The sequence below is a fragment of the Pogona vitticeps genome, chromosome 2 (assembly GCF_051106095.1).
Source record: "Pogona vitticeps strain Pit_001003342236 chromosome 2, PviZW2.1, whole genome shotgun sequence".
Classification (NCBI taxonomy): domain Eukaryota; kingdom Metazoa; phylum Chordata; class Lepidosauria; order Squamata; family Agamidae; genus Pogona; species Pogona vitticeps.
The window spans coordinates 267,747,083-267,765,276 of NC_135784.1; the positions used below are offsets into that span (position 1 = coordinate 267,747,083).

Sequence of the window (18,194 nt, forward strand, 5' to 3'; positions counted from 1 at the left end):
CACTTCCATACATCACGACAGGAAAAACCATAGCTTTGACTATTCGGACTTTTGTTGGCAATGTGATGTCTCTGCTTTTCAAGATGCTGTCAAGATTTGTCATCGCTTTCCTCCCAAGAAGAAGGTGTCTTTTAATTTCGTGGCTGCTGTCTCCATCTGCAGTGATCATGGAGCCCAGGAAAATAAAATCTGTAACTGCCTCCATGTCTTCCCCTTCTATTTCCCAGGAGGTGATGGGACCAGTGGCCATGATCTTAGTTTTTTTGATGTTGAGAAACTGGTTAGCAAATCTAAATCAGAAAGAGGGCACGTAACTGAGCTCTGTCCTCTCACACTGATGGCAATAGATTTGCTCATACTTTTAAAGAAAAAAAATCATATTGAAAATTGCTTGGCATTATTCTATAGAGACACCAGCTACTTCAAATAAAAGTAGGGCTTTGCATGTAGGAATGGTTTTGATATTGTGTACTTGTATTATCATGTGGCTTAGGTGGATCCCATGGACAATGTAATTTTGAACTTTCAATGTGCTTTATTGCCTCACTAAAAATTTCTGAGCAAACTTAAGCATGGAACAAGAGAAGAGGTCCTTTTATGAATTAATAGCTGGTTGAAGAGCAGAAAGGAAAAAGGAGAAAAATGAATAGTTTTCACAATACATAGGTGTAAAATAGGACTGTGCATAGGTTTCCCAATTCAATCTGTAAGCAATTTGGGGATCTATGTATGTATGTATGTATGTATGTATGTATGTATGTATGTATGTATGTATGTATGTATGTATGTATGTATGTATGTATGTATGTATGTATGTATGTATGTATGTATGCATATGGATATATACAATGGGGTCTCTACTTAAGAACGTCTCTACTTAAGAACAATCCAACTTAAGAACAGCTCCATTTGCTAAATTTTGCTTCTACTTGAGAACAGAAATCCAAGATAAGAACAGGAAAAAAAACCTTTCCTGCTCTTTTTTTAACCTTAGGTCATTTTAGGTTAAAAAAAATTCTCCCCCTAGTGGTAGAGTACGTATTAACCAGCTTTGCATTAGTTCCTATGGGAACTAATGCTTCAATGTACGAACACACCTCTACATAACAAAAAACAGCCAGAACGGATTAATTGGTTTTCAGTCCATTCCTATGGGAAATTTTGCTTCAACTTAAGAACGTTTCAACTTAAGAACACCATTCCAAAATGGATTAAGTTCTTAAGTAGAGGTTCCACTGTAGTTTCTATGGACGGAAAAGAGCAGATACAGATTAAATGGTTTTCAATGCATTCCTATGGGAAATGCAGATTCAACATAAGAACTTTTCAACTTGAGAACCACCTTCCAATACAGATTAAGTTCTTAAGTAGAGACCCCACTGTATGGAGTTAGTGACATTACAAATCCCAAAGAGTAGAGTAAGGTTAGCAGATGACAAACACTGAGTGGTATCCTTATTAAAGTGGGATTTTAAAAAGAGTGAAATATACAGTACTTATAAAAAGAAATTGGTCATTTCCTGTTTGCCTCCCATACTTGCCTGCTCTTAGCACAATCTCTGGCTAGAGAAGTGAAAACAGAAGATAATGCAAAACAAGGCCTGTTGTTCTTTTGCTGCAGTGTGTGCAAGTGTGTGGTGGGTGGGTAGTGTTCATTTAGCAGCTGTAGATTTGTTCTAGGGATTGAAGGTGGGTGAGCAGATCTCCTTGCTTGTCTCCCCACTAATCCTGTATCTACAGCCTTCTTGTTTGGAGAAAAGTTAGCTAGCTGGGAAGAATGGAGTTGTGTGCATGCTTTTTGCCAGATGTTTGAATGGATCTGGACAAGGAACACAAGAGAAAGCATTTTTAAAACATTAATTCTTGTGCCATTTTATGCTTCCCTGTCTTCCTACTCATGTCTTTTCTTGAAGAGGCAATTTCTCAATTTCTTCCTCCTCCTCCTCCTCCTCCTCCTCCTCCTCTTCTTCACAAAATCTTCTTTCAGTAGTTTTTTAAGTGTAGGAATTTTCAATAATGCTTGCTTGTTCACATCCCCTCCCAGCTGTCCCTCTGCAGGGGAGAGAACATCTCTTTTAATGTTCTGTGTTTGGGCACACTTTTTAATGAGCTTGTGGTGTGGGGGCATGAACATGTGATAAAGATCAACAAGCAGATGGCTACGGCAAGATTTAGGATAGAAAATAGTTGTGGTAAGGTCTGAGGCAGGACTTAAAGGTAGAAAGCTGCAAGGGAGAATGAAAGCCGGTCCATTAGGGAAACTTCACATTCTTTGTGACTGAACAAATGTGATGGAAATGAATAAGGCAACCACCCAGCTTTGAATCCAGGCATAGAGGGAAACAGCAGGTAGAAATGTTTCCAATTTTGTGTCACGATTGTGGAAAGAATGAATGGGGTGGGGATGAAAGCATATATATGTGAATGACTGCTTCCCTACTTCTCTGTGTGAAAAAATAAAATCGGTGTTTAAATACTGGTGTATATGTATGAAATGAACACTCACTTTTGCCCTTATTTCTTCACCTGGTTCAGCCACCTTGATTCCTGTGCTTTTCACCCCGCCAGCCATTATGGACAATGGCTGCCACAGAGTGTGCGCAAAAGGCTTCCAAATATCAAAAATTCACATTTTTGCTGATAGAATTCAAGCTGACAATGAGTAGTAAAAAGATATCTGGATGTTGTGAGAAACAGTTCTATGGAAACGTTAACTCAACATGTGGTTGCTGCAGTGGGGGATGTGTTGAGGGTAACCACAAAGGGCGACCAAATTGTTCAAAGGGGTAGAACAACTCTCTTACAAGGAAGAGCTGCAGCATTTGGGGAGATTTATCTAAAAGGAAAAAAAAATGTGTAAGATGAAAGTGGCTTGTGACCAGGGAAGTGGGGGCACCTGCTTCTAAAATTATGAGGTGAGTTGCCCACTCTTCCTCATCCACAAGTCATCACTGCTCAATAATAGAATTGAAACTATTAATGATGAAGGGAAAGTAGCTCAGGATAAGGTTTTCTCTTTCTCTTATAGGAGCAGAAACAGAGGCCTGTCAGTAAAACTGAATGGAATAAGAGTTGGAACAAAGAAAGTACTTGTCTCATTTCATAGTTCAGTCATGGAAGTAAGATGTAGTGATGGTGGTTGTTGTGGGTTTTTCAGACTCTTTGGCCATGTTCTGAAGGTTGTTCTTCCTAGGAAGAACAACCTTCAGAACACGGCCAAAGAGCCCGAAAAACCCACAACAACCATTAGATCCCGGCGGTGAAAGCCTTCGTGAATACATTGTAGTGAGGGCCATTGAATTGGTACACATTAAGAGGGAGTTAGACAAATGCACATAGAATTCAGCTATCAGTGACTACTAGTATTCCTTCCAGGAGCAAAGGGACCCCATGCCAAGTCCTACTCTTCTGCCTCTTTGTGGTGTGGAAGTGGCCCTGGGCCTTCCAGGGTTATGCTAGTGCAATGCTAGTTTTGTCAGATTCTGACAACCTTGGAAGACTTCAACTGCTACTCTGGTGGCTGGCTGTGACTGAGATATAGCAGCAAGTTGCAATTAGAGTAGGCCTGTTGGATCAATGGACCTTGCAGAAGTGCTGACTCACCATATCCCCAGTGGCCTACTCTAGTTGCTGGGTTTCAGTCCATATGTCTTTATCCAAGGACCAGCCTTGCTAAATTGTCTTAAGCAGTTGATGACTGCTTAAGACAGCTAAGAACACAGCAACAGTGGAGAACAGCTGTATTCTGCATTGATAAAGGGACTACTCACACTATGGGCAGTTTGTGGAAGGGGACAACATTTGGGGGGGGAGTGGGGAGGACGCCTGTCCAGGTGATGATCCATCACTGACTCACAGCAATGAAATATGGGATGTTCAAGATATTCGACATGCTACAGGCAGTATGCTTCTGACCACCAGTTGCTGGGGAACACAGTTGAAACAGTGCTATCACCCTCAAGCCTTACTTGTGGGCTTCTTGTAAGCAACTGTTGGATCCAATCCAGAATGCCTACCTAGCGTGTATTCTGTAGTGTTCTGTTTGCTTTCAAAGCATCAAATAATCGTAAAAGGGATATCAAACAGGCATAATTTTACAGGCAAAAGCAGCTTCATAATAAAGAAGAAAATGCGAGTGTATTTGTGCAGTTCATTTCTATAATGCCCCCATGATATGTTTTGGTTCTACACAGAGAAGCAGGTATTTAATTATCCCCAGATCTGTACCATTCATGTATAATTAATGATATTTACTTGTAAGAGGATGGTATTTTGAAATGCAGGCTCTTGTGGAGTGTCAGATTGCACATGGTACGCATTGCCGCATAGCACAGTAACAGACAATGTGACAGGCCTGGGTGCAAAAGTACATATTACTCGCCGAGTCTTCAGTTGTTTTTTCAAAACATATTCTATTGTTTTGTGTTTCAGGTTATCTGTGACAGTCGCATGAATTTGGAAAGTGATTCTTCAAATGTAAGAACAGAACAGATTATCAGCTTGACATCATATGCGCAGCTTGTTTTGGCTTCAGTTAGAAACATTGTATTTCATGTGGTCTGTGCTACACATTTTTCATATTACTGCCTTCACATAAGCAATTGGGGAAGATAGGGCAGGGCTGAACAATCCATAAATGCTGAAATACTGACAAATTAAGAACAATTAAAATAGGAGATTGATTAGGAAGCACAAATGCCTGTTAAGCGACTAGCCCCGTTGGAAAAAATCAATGGAAGAACTGTTTATAATGGCCATTTAGGCTTTCAAACCTTTACCGGTATGAATAACTTCTATCCATGCTTGGTGTCAAATCCTGCTGTATCTGTTTGCTATTCCCAGTGATATGTGCAAAGCCGTGAAATATCTGCAGCCCACTCTCCTGTAAAGCATAATACATTTCATGTTTGAGATGTAAGAGATCAGAAGAATTTAGGCTCCAAAAATGGGCTAGAGCTTTCTTATGAAATAACGTATTGGAATGATAAAGAAATGTGTTAACCTTTCATTTCATTTCCAAATGTCTGTTTCTCAGTCCCCCAGATGGGGGTACCTGGCTGAGGACCTAGATAGTGGGAATTCAAACTCTCACCATAACTCCTGGGAGAAGGCCTGGCCAAGATCACCCTGAATGTGTATGGCTGAAGGGGTTATGTACCCTGCCACCTTTGTAGCCATGGCCAAGATGCACAGTCAGAACCCCACCCCACCCCAGAAGGAGGGGCTGGCAAACCAATGCTGAGTGCTTCATACCAAGAAAATCCTGGAAAGGTTGCTAGAAGTCAGAAACAACTAGACAGCACTTAATTATACTTCAGATGCAGTGGTATATATATATATATATATATATATATATATATATATATATATATATATATATATATATATATATATATATATATATATATATATATATATATATATATATATATATATATATATATATATATATATATATATATATATATATATATATATATATATATATATATATATATATATATATATATATATATATATATATATATATACACACACACACACACACACACAGTGGTGCCTTGCTTAACGGGCACTCCATTTAGTGACAAAACCACATGGTGACGAAGATTTTGCGATCAAAAAAAGCGATCGCATTGCGATTTTTAAATGGAATTTTTCGCTTTGCGATGATCGGGTCCCTGTTTCGCTTACCGATCATTGCAAAGCGATTATTTTTTAACAGCTGATCGGCGGTTCCAAAATGGCCGCTGGGTAAAAAAAATGGCCGCCCGTTGTGTTTAGGGACGGATTTCTCACTTAAGAGGCAGTGAAAATGGCCGCCGTATGGAGGATCTTCGCTTTAAGGTAATTTTTTTGCCCATAGGAACGCATTAAAGAGGTTTTAATGCGTTTCTATGGGCTTTTTAAAATCGCATAGCGACAAAATCGCTTAGCAGCGATTTTTGCTGCACGGATTAACGTCGCTATGCGAGGCACCACTGTATATTTCGGAGATTTATGTGCCATTCTTGCAATGTCAATTGTACACCAAAACCTGCTTACTTCAGTTATTGAGGAAAATAGCTGCATGAAAGAAGGTGTACAACAAGGCAAACATTTGCTAAAAAAAAAAAAACAGAGAGAAAGATACACATGGATTTTGAAAGGAAGGGAAAATAAGGCTTTTTAATCTGATACAGAACTGAGAAAGGGCAAGAGTGTTAGTAGGATTCTGAGAAAACCAGCTCTGAAAATGTAAATGGAGGTTTTCACATTCCTAGCGGTTTAAGCTTTTCCTGCCAATGTAATGTAATAGGATGGCAGTACTGTATCTTGAGATGGAGCTGGCTGAATAGCTCAGTCAGGGTGCAATCAGATGGCAGTAAGGCATGCACTGAATCAAAGTGAAAACAAAGTGCTGCTTATACTGTATAACACTCCATAGCAATTAAAGCACTCTCTCGGTGGTTTACAATGTAGTTATGCAGGCTACACATTGCCCCCCCTCCCCAGTGAGCCGGGTGGTCCATTTACTGACCTTGGAAGGACTGAAGGTGGAGTCAACACAAGAACCGGCTACCTGAATCTGTTGAGACTGGACACAGATTGTGAGCGCAGTTTTTGACTGCAGTACTGCAGTTTAACCACTGTGCCATGAGGCTCCTATCATACCGAAAGGGGTTGCCTTACAAGGAATGATCTTCCAGAAAGGGTCCTTTCTGACTGTTGGGAAATCATTCCAACCAGGCCCCCATTAAATGGTAGGGCTGGGCCACAATGCCCCAATATGCTGTGTTAAATAGAGCTCTATAGACTCCACAAGCAGTCCAAAATGCAATCTATTTCCACATATGAGCATATCCTGAATTAATATCAGGCAAAACCAAAAGAAAAATAAAAAATAAAAAGAGGAAAAAACATTGTGGTACCTTAAAGACTAACAGTTATATTTTAATGCAAGCTTTTGGGGACCTTCTTTATCCACTTCTTCAGGCATAAGTCTGAATTAAGTACTACATGGAGTCAGAGGTTGGAAATTCAAATCCTCACTGTGACTCCAGGGGGAAGAGCCAGCCTGTGTAGCCATGGGCAAGTTGCATAGAGTCAGAGCACCACCAGCAGAGGGGAAAGCTAAACTACTTCTGACTGCCTTATACCTAGAAAAAGCATAACTGGAAAGGGTCACTAGAACTCAGATTTGATTTTACAGCACATAATTGTTCTGAAGTGGTGAGTTGAACCATGATATTTCAAATGGTAATTTATATCTGTACTCTGTTAAATATTTCCCTGTTTTTTTATGCTATGGGAAGAAGCACCAAACAAAATAGCACATCAGAAGCAAGTGCTCTAGATTAGCCAAAGTCCTGTTTTTCTGTTTTCTACATTTAGGAATATTTTGCAACAGAGAAGAAACTGGAGACGTGATCCTTATATGCATTCCGAAGCAGGGAACGGCAAGAACAGCTTGTTTCTGATCTGCATAAATTTTGCAAGTGTTTATTTGAACATTCATTCCATTCTATTTCCAAATTAATGTGTGATTAAAAATGACTTAAAAAACTGATGCATAAATATGCATTGAAATATTTTCTCTCACAAAATATGCACTTCTGATTTATATAAATGTACATATCTTGGCCCTCTCTTGCATGTATGCTTTAGGTGGTGAGGGTGCTTGAGTGTGTCAGAGAAGCTGAGGGCAATGTCACCAAGAAACTAGACTCCATTATGAGTCTAGGCTCCTGGCAGGGTCACCCAAGGTAGATTAGTCAAAGCTACGTAAGACACCAGGCTAAGATGGATATACCCACTTCAGGAAGAATGGTCACATGAGCAGAAGAGAATGGTTCATTCCAGTGGTGATGGGGTAGAGAAACATCTGGAAGGCAGCAGTGCTAGTTGAAGGAGACATTGGCAGAAGATCTGTCACAGACAATGGCAGTGACACTCAAGATAATTGCTGCTAGTAATACCCAGAAGAAGGCAATGGTAAACTACTACTTATTTTCTTACCTTGAAAACCCTGCAAGCAACCAAACAGATGGCTATACAAGTGGGCAGATGGCCAATATGGAAATCAAATAGAGGTGCCAGAGGATTGGAGGAGGTCCAATGTTGTTCCTGTCTTCAAAAAGGGCAAAAAAGAGGAACCTGGGAACTACAGGCCAGTCAGCCTGACATCAATCCCAGGCAAAATTCTGGAACAGATCGTAAAGTGCTCGTTGTGCAAGCACCTAGAAAACACCGCAGTAATAACTAGAAGCCAACATGGATTTGTCAAGAATGAATCCTGCCAAACTAATTTGATCTTGTTTTTTGATTGGGCAATCTTCCTGATAGACAGAGGGAATGCTGTAGACATAGTATATCTTGATTTCAGCAAAGCTTTTGACAAAATGCCCCATGATATCCTGATTAGCAAGCTAACTAGGCTGGATAGATCAAGTGTCAGGTGGATACACAATTGGCTACAGAATCGTACTCAGAAGATGATGATTAATGGGTCCTTCTCTAACTGGGAGGAGGTAACTAGTGGGGTACCCCAAGGCTCAGTCCTGGGCCTGGAGCTCTTCAATAGTTTTTATTAATGACTTGAATGAGGGAGTGTAGGGCATGCTTGCCGAATTTGCAGAGGAAAAAAAATACAAAATGACCTTGATAGGATGAAGCACTGAGCCGAAAGCAACTGTTTATACAGTGATAAGTATAAAGTACTGCACTTCAGAAAAAGAGACCAATTACACAGTTACAATATGGGGGATACCTGGATCAGCAAAACAACAAGGGATCTTGGATCTTGGAATTGTCATAGATCAGAAGCTAAATATGAGCTAACAGTGTGATGTGACTACAAAAAAGGCAAATGCTATTTTAGGCTGCATTAATAGAAGTATAGTTTCCAAATCCCGTGAGGTGCTAGTCCCCCTGTATATAGCACTGGTTAGGCCTCACCTTGCATTTTGTGTCCAGTTCTGGATGCCACACATCAAAAAGGATGCTAACAAATTGGGACAAGTTCAGAGGAGGGTAACAAGGATGATCAGGGGGCTGGAAAGCAAGCCTTGTGAGGAAAGGTTGAAAGAACTGGGCATGTTGAGCCTTGAGAAAAGAAGATTGGGGGTGATATCATAGCACTTTGAAAGACTGTCATACAGAGGAGGAGCAAGATCTGTTCTCAGTCATCTCAGAGTGCAGGACACACAACAATGGACTCAAGTTAAAGGAAGCCAGATTTCAGTTGAATATCAGGAAAAACTTCCTAACTGTTAGAGCAGTAAGATAGTGGAATTGGTTGCCTCCAGAGTTGGTCAGTACTCTAACACTGGAGGCATTCAAGAAAAACTTAGATAATCACCTGGCAGATATGCTTTGATTGTATTCCTGCATTGAGCAGGGGGTTGAACTTGACGGCCTTGTAGACCCCTTCCAACTTCACTTTTCCATGATTTTATGACTTCATGATATAACTGGAAGCAAGTGATATAGAAGCTGTATTCTCTCAGCGAAAACAATATCAGGAGCAGATTGTGTCACAGATCACAAATTGTTAATATCAGAAATTATAATAAAGCTGAAAAAGAACACTAAATGAATCATAGTACCAAAATTTAAATAACATTTTTGATAAATGTAAAGTCCACATGAAGTACAGATTTGCATTACTAAACTCAATTGACCATGAAGCAGAACTGTAGATTGAAACCCAAGATGTTATTAGGGAAGAACGCAAAAAGACTGTTTCTGTAGCAAAAAGAAAAGAAAAGTAAAGCCTAGGTGGATGATGAAAGAAACACTTGAAATTGTTAAGGGCGGGTCAGATCTAGGAGTAAAAGGTGACAGAAGGAAGGTCAGAATTCGGAATGCAACTGTTCAACATCTATCATGTGGACAGAAAAAGGACTACAGTATTACAATTAGACATGGGGATGAATTTAAAAAATGTGATATTCATAGAGAATTGCTAACTTGTTGAATATTAGTCCCTTTATATTCATCAGTTCTAGAGATCCTGATGGATAGCAGAGTGGGAGGGCTAAGCTGCCAGAATGGAAGCCATCATTCTGGTAGCCTAGTGCTCCCTCTCTGCCTTTGGGTCCACTGATCAGATGTTCGGCTGGCTCATAGGCAGAGAGGGAATGCTGGGTTGCTGGAAAGGAAGCCGCTGCAGCCATTTGCAAAGATGGTAGCAGTGGTACCAGCATCAGCGGTGGCAGAAATGGCAGTGGCAGAGATGGCAACAGTGGTGGCAGAGGAGAGGAAGGCAGCACAACAAGGGAGGGAAGTGACAGGGACAGTGGGAATGGGGCAGAGCAGACTGTGGGGGATGGGGGGGCTCAACTCTTTTTTTAGATGGCCATGGGCTTTCTAAAAAAAAGCACCAACAAATTGATTTGTGGTACTTTGGCAAAACATTAGTAAATTCATGGTTCGTGGTTCATCAAATTTGACGAACCACAAACCAACACGAACCACCATTTTGGCAGTTTATTCCCAACTCTAATTACACACTTGTATTCTCATCTACTATGTGTGGATGTGAAATTTGCACAGTTTATTGTACTTGTTCCATTCTGCTCTAAGAAACTGATTCATTTGGTTTTAAACTAAATATAATTTTATTCATTTAATTTTGTTTGTAATGTGTATATATGGAAACACATCTGCTTCCTGTGGAAAAGCCCACTGTGTTGTTAGTGACTAGCAGTTCCACCATTGCAAGTGAAGGATTAGAACCCTTTCTTATTTAGACTAGGTCATCAAACATGGTGGATTATTCTTTAAATCCCAGTCATACTATTTAGCAAGTATACTAGCTTTTTTATCTTTAAACTACAACTGTCACCACCACTCAATTCTTATTAAACTTGTACTACACAATCATTTCTCAGCGACATTTTTGTTTTTTAAAAATTGTTTACGTATTGATCTTTTGTCTTAATATTTGCCTGTTAATGATGTAAGATGCCTCCTTATTCAATGTTTGTGGTTTTAATTATTGTCTTTTAATGATGTTAACTACTGTTGTATACTAATGGTTTTCAGCTTTAAATATTGTCTTTCATTTTTGTAAGCTGCTTTGGGTTCTTTTCAAGGAGAAAGATGGGATAAAGATATTTTAAATGATAGATAAATAAATAAATAAATAAATAAATAAATAAATAAATAAATAAATAAATAAATAGGCAGGATTGTGGCTGCATGTTGGAGATGAAGAGAAAGAAGAACTACAGTATGTAAAAATTAAAATATGTTTTATTTATTTAAAATGCATTTATACCTATTTTGCAGGTTATTGAAACATATTTTGCAAATTTGACATTATATGTGATTTCATCATTGCTTGCTTTAAAAAGGAGCAAATTGCCTTGATAGAGTTTCATTTCCCAATAAAAACTCTATTTCAAACTTCTCTGCATTCTAGTTAACAAGCTGAGTGATCTAAATCTGAAACTCTTCTTATTTCTCAATTTTCCTTCTTTCACTCAAGACTCACAACTTCTTAGCCTTCATCTGACAATCTCGGTTTGACATAATCTGAAATCTTTTTTTTCCACTTCTGGTCAGGGATTCATTGGCAAGGATGTAACACAGCAGTCTCCCTACCCATGGTTCCTAAGCTTAATTGTCTTCAGCCAGCAATTGGGCCAGAAATTTTTCCCTGTTGATTTATGTACTGATAACGTTTTTCTTTCCCAGTTACACATCACAGATTCTGCCTTCCTTGACTGCAGGTATGTGTCTCCTTTGCTCTCTCCACTTAAGCTTCATTGCTGTCTTTTTCTTCTTCCTGAGGCTTTTCTCTGCCAGCTTCAACACTTGCCCTCTCAGCTGACCTGCTGGACTGATAAACTTTACACAATATTCTATCTCTACCCTTTTATACTCTTTAACCAGAACCATCTGACCAATAACATTTTAACACCTGGCTAAGAGCCAATCCATTGGCCTCTAATATATTCTCACATAGACCTATCAGACCCAGACACTTTTTGATTTTAGCTGTGAACCAACTAAAGATATAGGAGACAATATTTTTGAATTAGTTACACAGCATTAGAACGTTGACCCTGAGAATTTACTGATGGTGTGCAGTCAGTACACAGTCCAGAAAGCTACCTGTAGTATGGTCCAAGTCGTACAGGCCCTTGATTAATCCCTCATTCAGGAGAGATGTTTCTTTCCTGTTCACATGAGAAAATGATCTTTCCTTTGCTTTGATTTTTGTGTGCTCTTGCATTGAATATGCTATGGTGATATTGCAACATTGAATTATTACTATTAATTATTGCATTTTCATTTATATGAGACATTTGCTGAAATACGCATTTTTTGTACATCTGATGGAAGAAAAATATTTCTACTTGTATTGTTGATAATTATTTCTTACATGTTTTAAAACATTTTCCCTATGAAGACAGTATTGCTTAAATGTATACAGTGGACCCTTGACTTATGGAATTAATCCGTATTGGAACGGTGGCTGCAGGTCAAAAAGTCTGTAGGTCAAGTCTCCATTGACCTACAGTGCATTGAAAACCGATTAATCCCGTAACAGGCCGTTTTTGTTCCATTTTGGTTTTTTTCTGGTCTGTAAGACAATTCTCAGGCTGCAAGTCAAACCTAAATTTTGCGGCCAGAGAAGTCTGTAACTCAAAAAGTCTGTAAGTCAAGCCGTCTGTAAGTCAAGGGTCCACTGTACCATTTAGGTTTATAAACTTGCCTGTTGCAACCAATGTTCCCTCTACATTTCTGGAGGGCTGTGCGTTGGCTCCGTCCCCTGCACATGGAGCTCCAGCTGTGGCTAGATGCAAATGGACAGAAACACAGGTGCAGCTGCCTGCGCCCAATGCAGTGCTGTGCAGTCGCACATCCACACAGCTTAAAGTGAACATTGATTGCAATTAGACATAGGGATGAATTTAAAAAATCACATCATTCATGGAAAATTGCTGATCCCTTCAGATTCATCCCTTCATATTCGTGAGTTCCAGAGACCCCCACGAATACGAAGGGATGACCGTTTCCCCATTTTATTTGTCCCTTCATAATTAAAAAAAAGACAAAACCATTCTCCCTACTGGCCACCAATCAGCTGATCGGCGGGCCAAGAGACAGCCACCCACCCCCACAGACACCCACCCCCACAGCCATCCACCTCCACAACCTACCCCCACCCCTTTCTCTCCCTATCTTAGCACCCCACCCCTGCCAACACCCCCTTATCATAATTGTCACCACCGCTGCAGCCATGGTGTGTTAAAAAGGAAAACTGGCTACCCTTTGCAAAGATGGGGGCTGCAGCTTCATTTAGGGTAGGGAAGCTGTAGCTGCCATCTTTGCAAAGGGCAGCCAGCTTCCCTTTTTACACAACATGGCTGCGGAGGCCTGATGGAGACCTCGGCAGCAGTGGCAATGATTACAGTAAAGGGGTGTCAGCGGGGGTGGGGGAGTGGAGGAGGGGTGGTGGCAGTGTGGTGGTGGTGGGGTGGCGGTGGCAGTGTGGTGGTGGTGGGGTGGCGGTGGCAGTGTGGTGGTGGTGGGGTGGCGGTGGCAGTGTGGTGGTGGTGGGGTGGCGGTGGCAGCGGGGGGAGTTTTTTTTTTAAACAACTCCCCACAAATTGACTAATATATTCGTTATTCATTGCTTCATGGGGGCAACTTTGTGATTCGTGAGTCATCAAAAGCTGATGACTCACGAAGCAGGATGACTCACCAATATGGTGAGTTGTCTCCATCTCTAGTTGCAATCTTTGATTTCTCTTTGCATCATCTCTTCGGTGCTATTCTTCTATACACATAGTAATATCAATTACATTATATCTTGCATGAATCCCCAAATGCCACAATAATTGTGTGTGGACTGGGAAGGCATGGAATATGGCACACATGCAAAAGCTTGCTAAGCAAGCTGCAGACGCTGGGCTGCAGATAAATAGAAAATGCAAGTGTCTCTTGTATAAAATGTATAGATACATCTAACTATTGGTGGCTGGACTGGAACCATATAAATGTGTATGTATGCCGCAGGATAAGAAGCAAAAGAAGCAGAAAGAGAAATAATAATGATGGTCAGCAGGAATTTCAGTCACAACAACAAGATTAATTTATATTATTGAGTATGAGAGGTCAGTAGGTGTTCCATTAATTTCTGAAGCAAAGTCTAGGGCTTTGTATGATCTCAAGATATAATGGCAGTGTACTTAAGCTGAGATCATATTAAATATGACTTGTGCAATACAGGACAAATGGAATCTGATAAGGGTGAACATCTGATTTGAACAAGTTTGTGGAAAATTGTTTCTTTCATTTGGAGTATGATGGTGATTTACTTAAATTGCAGGTGCCCTTGCTCCAGGGAACTCACCTCCCATTCTTATACTTGATACCTGTTATCCATCTGTTGAGACATGGATCTGTTTCCCAAAACTAGGGATGGAGGAAAATGGCTGGATTTTCATTTCTCCATCGAAACATCTCTTTCATATAGCCAAAAAAAAAAAAAAAAAAAAAACTGCTAATGCCTTTTGCCTCAGAAACTTGTACATTGGGGGAAAGAAACAGAATGCCTACTGACTCAGATGATGGAGCTAGGCCTTAGATTGCATACTTCCTTCTTCAATGGTCCAGTGACAATTCCACCCCATACATCAGGGTGGACAGCATCTACAGTTCTGTAGGCTAATTCAGCCCCCCCCCCAAATCTGCCACATCCCTGCTGCAGCAGAAATCTGATTGCAAACCACAATGCCAAACGTCATGGCGAACTGGGAATATGGTTTTGAAACATGCCAGCAAGGGGTCTTTTAAAGGTTTTTGAATGCTGCTGAATTTCTGAGGAAAGCCATGTAAATATTCTTTAAAATGAGCAGTTCTAGCTACAGCTTCCTGAAGAACATCAAGGGCAGCCCCTTTTGTCTCTGCAAAGAAAAAATGAGCAGTAATAAGTCAGAGTCTGAAACATGTTTTAAACTCTCTTGTTTAAAACAAAACAAAACAGAAGCATGGGCACATGGATTAAAGCTGGCATATGATTTTAAAAGCCTCTCCGATGCATTGCTCCAAAGTTTACGTTGGATTGAACCTGCTTAGAGATGGCTGTGGATGGCGAGTGCTTCTTATGCAACTCCTTGAGACATGAATCTGAGGACAGCAAAAGACTGTTTAAAGTAGTTTGCAGGGATATGTTGAAGGTCCTGGTCCTTCTGTGGACTCCCACAGCTTCACATTCATCTCTACTAAGCTTGTGTGTGTCTCTGTGTTGTCTGTCTGTCTCTGCCCATAGTTCCAAGACTGAGAAACCTTGGGATGGATACTCAGGTGACTCTGTGGATAGGGTGGGCCAGCTACAGTAGTTAAATCTTCACTTTCAGCTTTTCTCACTACTGTAACAACACGAGTCTTGCTTTTATGTAATTCAGTCAGCTGGCCAATCCTACCTCCATGCATACATTGTGTATGTATGTGCATAAAAGGAAAGAAAGTGACTGAGTGAATAAACATTTGAAATCTTGATGTCTGATTAAGTGGGCTGGAGGAGGATGGGGCTGAATGAGAACCTAGGTAGATGGAAATGGTGGGAGGAAATTTTTGAAAATGAGAAAGAAAAGTAGTGCAAGCTACAGTAGCAACCTTGCCTAATATTTATTTATTTACAGTATTTTTTTAGCTGCACCATTACCCGTGGCTTCTGGGTTCTACCTGGATTCTAGAATTCTACTTCTTACTCTTTCACAGCATGATGTGACTTGATTCTAGCTTTCCTTTTTGAAAAAAGTATGTAGATACTAAGATAGGTGGGGAAACACATTGTTGTTTTGCAAAAAAACCAAACAAACAAATCTGCTGTCTTTCATCAGTGAGTGAATTCACAGCCGTGTCTGTCTGACATCAGATTTTAAGAGCTCAAGAGGGCTCAAGATTTCTTTGCCCCTCTCTTAACGCCTCACTCTTTCCCCCCTCTCCTTTTCTCACTTAGTTGCCCTTTCACAATGGCAGTAGAACATTTAAAAAAAAACAGACTAGGAAAGGAATAGGAAAACAAGCAGGCCAAGGTACCAGGTATGGGAGGAAAGGATTGAAACAGCAAAAGGTTCCCATCTGGATGGGCCCACTGCCCTGCCACACTGCTACTCCAATTAGGTGGCTTGTCCTGAAACAAAATGACCATGTAGAAAGATCTGAAACTTTATGCATTGGCCAAAGTGATCACAGTGTCTGAGCATACACAAATGCATTCACTGACAAAAGAAAAAAAGAAAAAAGAAAAAAGAAAAAAAAGTTGAAGCCCCAGAAACAGAGGGAAAATTTTAGATTGGAGGGGAAAACTCTGGGCTAGAGATGGGGATGAATATAAAAACGGATTGGCTCTTTTGATGAAAATAGCTGCTTCATTAAATATTCATCCCTTCATATTTGTGGGTTCCCAAATATGAAGGGATTAATATTTACCCATTTTTATTCATCCTTCTTATTAAAAAATAAACAAAAAACCATTCTGCCTACTGGCCGCTGATCAGCTGATTGGTGGCCGATAGGCAGCCACACACCCCACAGCCACCCCACAGTCTACCCCATCCCTTCCTCTCCCTACCTTAGCCCCCCACCCCCAACAGCACCCCCTTACCTTAATCGCCACTGTCAAGGTCTTCATCTGGCCTCCTAGCTACGGCATGCAAAAAGGGAGACTGGCTGCCCTTTGCAAAGATGGTGGTTGCAACTTCATTTAGGGTAAAGAAGCTGCAGCTGCCATCTTTGCAAAGGGCAGCATGGATTCCTTTAAAGTAGGCTAAGGAAATTGTTGTTGCTTTTAAATAGGAAGGGGGTGTCGGCAGGTGTGGGGGTGGGGAGGTGGAGGGTGTGGTGGCGGCAGAGTGGAGTGGTGGTAGCAGCGGGGGTAGGGTTGGGGTGTTTTTTAAAAAATATCTCCCCATGAATCAATGAATAACTTCATTATTCATCGCTTCATGGGGCAACTTAGTGCTTTGGGCGAGTCGTCTCGAAGCACAACGACTTGCCAAAATAATGAGTCATCCCCACCTCTACCCTGGGCTGATAATATTGACTGGTACATCACAATGTCAGTGGAAGTGAATCTGACTGTCCCTATTCTGGGCTGTCCCTTATTTGCCAATGTATCACAAATAGTAACTTTTGTCAAAGTTGTAAAACGTTCTGCACATTGTTAGATAATTGATGGAAAACAGAGGAGAGCTCCTTGTTTAGGTAACATTATTCTCTTAATGGTCATTGTGACAAACCCAGACCTACTGGGATATGCCACACGTTAACTAAGCTGCCACCAACCATTCCCTATAAGAAGTCACACAGACCAGGGATGGATTTTTAACAAATAAAAGAACAAGGTTTATTAAATAACACACAGGAAAAATAAAAGGATCAAGTGAATAAGATACAGTAACGTGGCTTAGTCTCAATCATACATACACACAGTTTGGTTCACACAGAACACTTAACTTGAAGCACAGACCCTGAACCTATCAGTTCTGGCTAACCATACAGACACCTGAACCTATCAGGTTGGTACTGACTGACACACAGTAGTACCCTGTCTGACACACAGACTCCCACTCAAGCTTCTTCTCTCAGCTTTTCCTCCAGCTTCTCCTAACTTCTCCACACATATATATACAGTACAGCCCCTCCTCCTGATGTCCCGCCTTCCGCTCCCCATAGGATGGAACTTTCCCTCCAAACCCATGACAGACAGGTAACATCAGTGCTGTATGTAACACCTCCCCTCTTTATAAGTTGTTTTGTAGGGGGAAAGCTAAGGTGCTTTTCACCAAAAAACAACCTGGACCCAAAACAAACAAAAACAGTCATATAATAACATACAATACCATACTTACTTATACTTACACTCTATTAGGCATTTAAACATTTACAATACATCAAATTACCTTTATTCATACAAACCAACATGTTTAATAAACAGGCACATTTGACTTTTTGTCATCAAAATATATACATAGTCCATGTTTCTTTCGCCGTCTTCATTCTTCAGGTCTTCTTGACAAGGCGTCAGCAACACAGTTCACTGACCCTCTGACCACCTTCACTTCAAAGTCATAGTCTTGCAGATTTAAAGCCCACCTCATAAGTTTACTATTGTGGGTTTTCATTGTCTTTAACCATTGCAATGGTGAATGGTCAGTGCACAGAATAAAATGTCTTCCCCAGATGTAAGG

The 18,194-nt window shown here is 40.5% G+C and overlaps 1 long non-coding RNA gene across 1 annotated transcript in view; it reads left to right on the forward strand.

Annotated features, from left to right (window-relative positions):
• The window catches only part of LOC140704215 (uncharacterized), a 140,128-nt gene extending 128,267 nt beyond the window's left edge, over positions 1-11,861 (forward strand). The window contains exons 2-3 of the long non-coding RNA XR_012083344.2: positions 4,432-4,476; positions 7,375-11,861. This is a non-coding gene — a long non-coding RNA (uncharacterized LOC140704215). The remainder of the gene's footprint in view (positions 1-4,431; positions 4,477-7,374) is intronic.
• Positions 11,862-18,194: the final 6,333 nt, after the last annotated feature.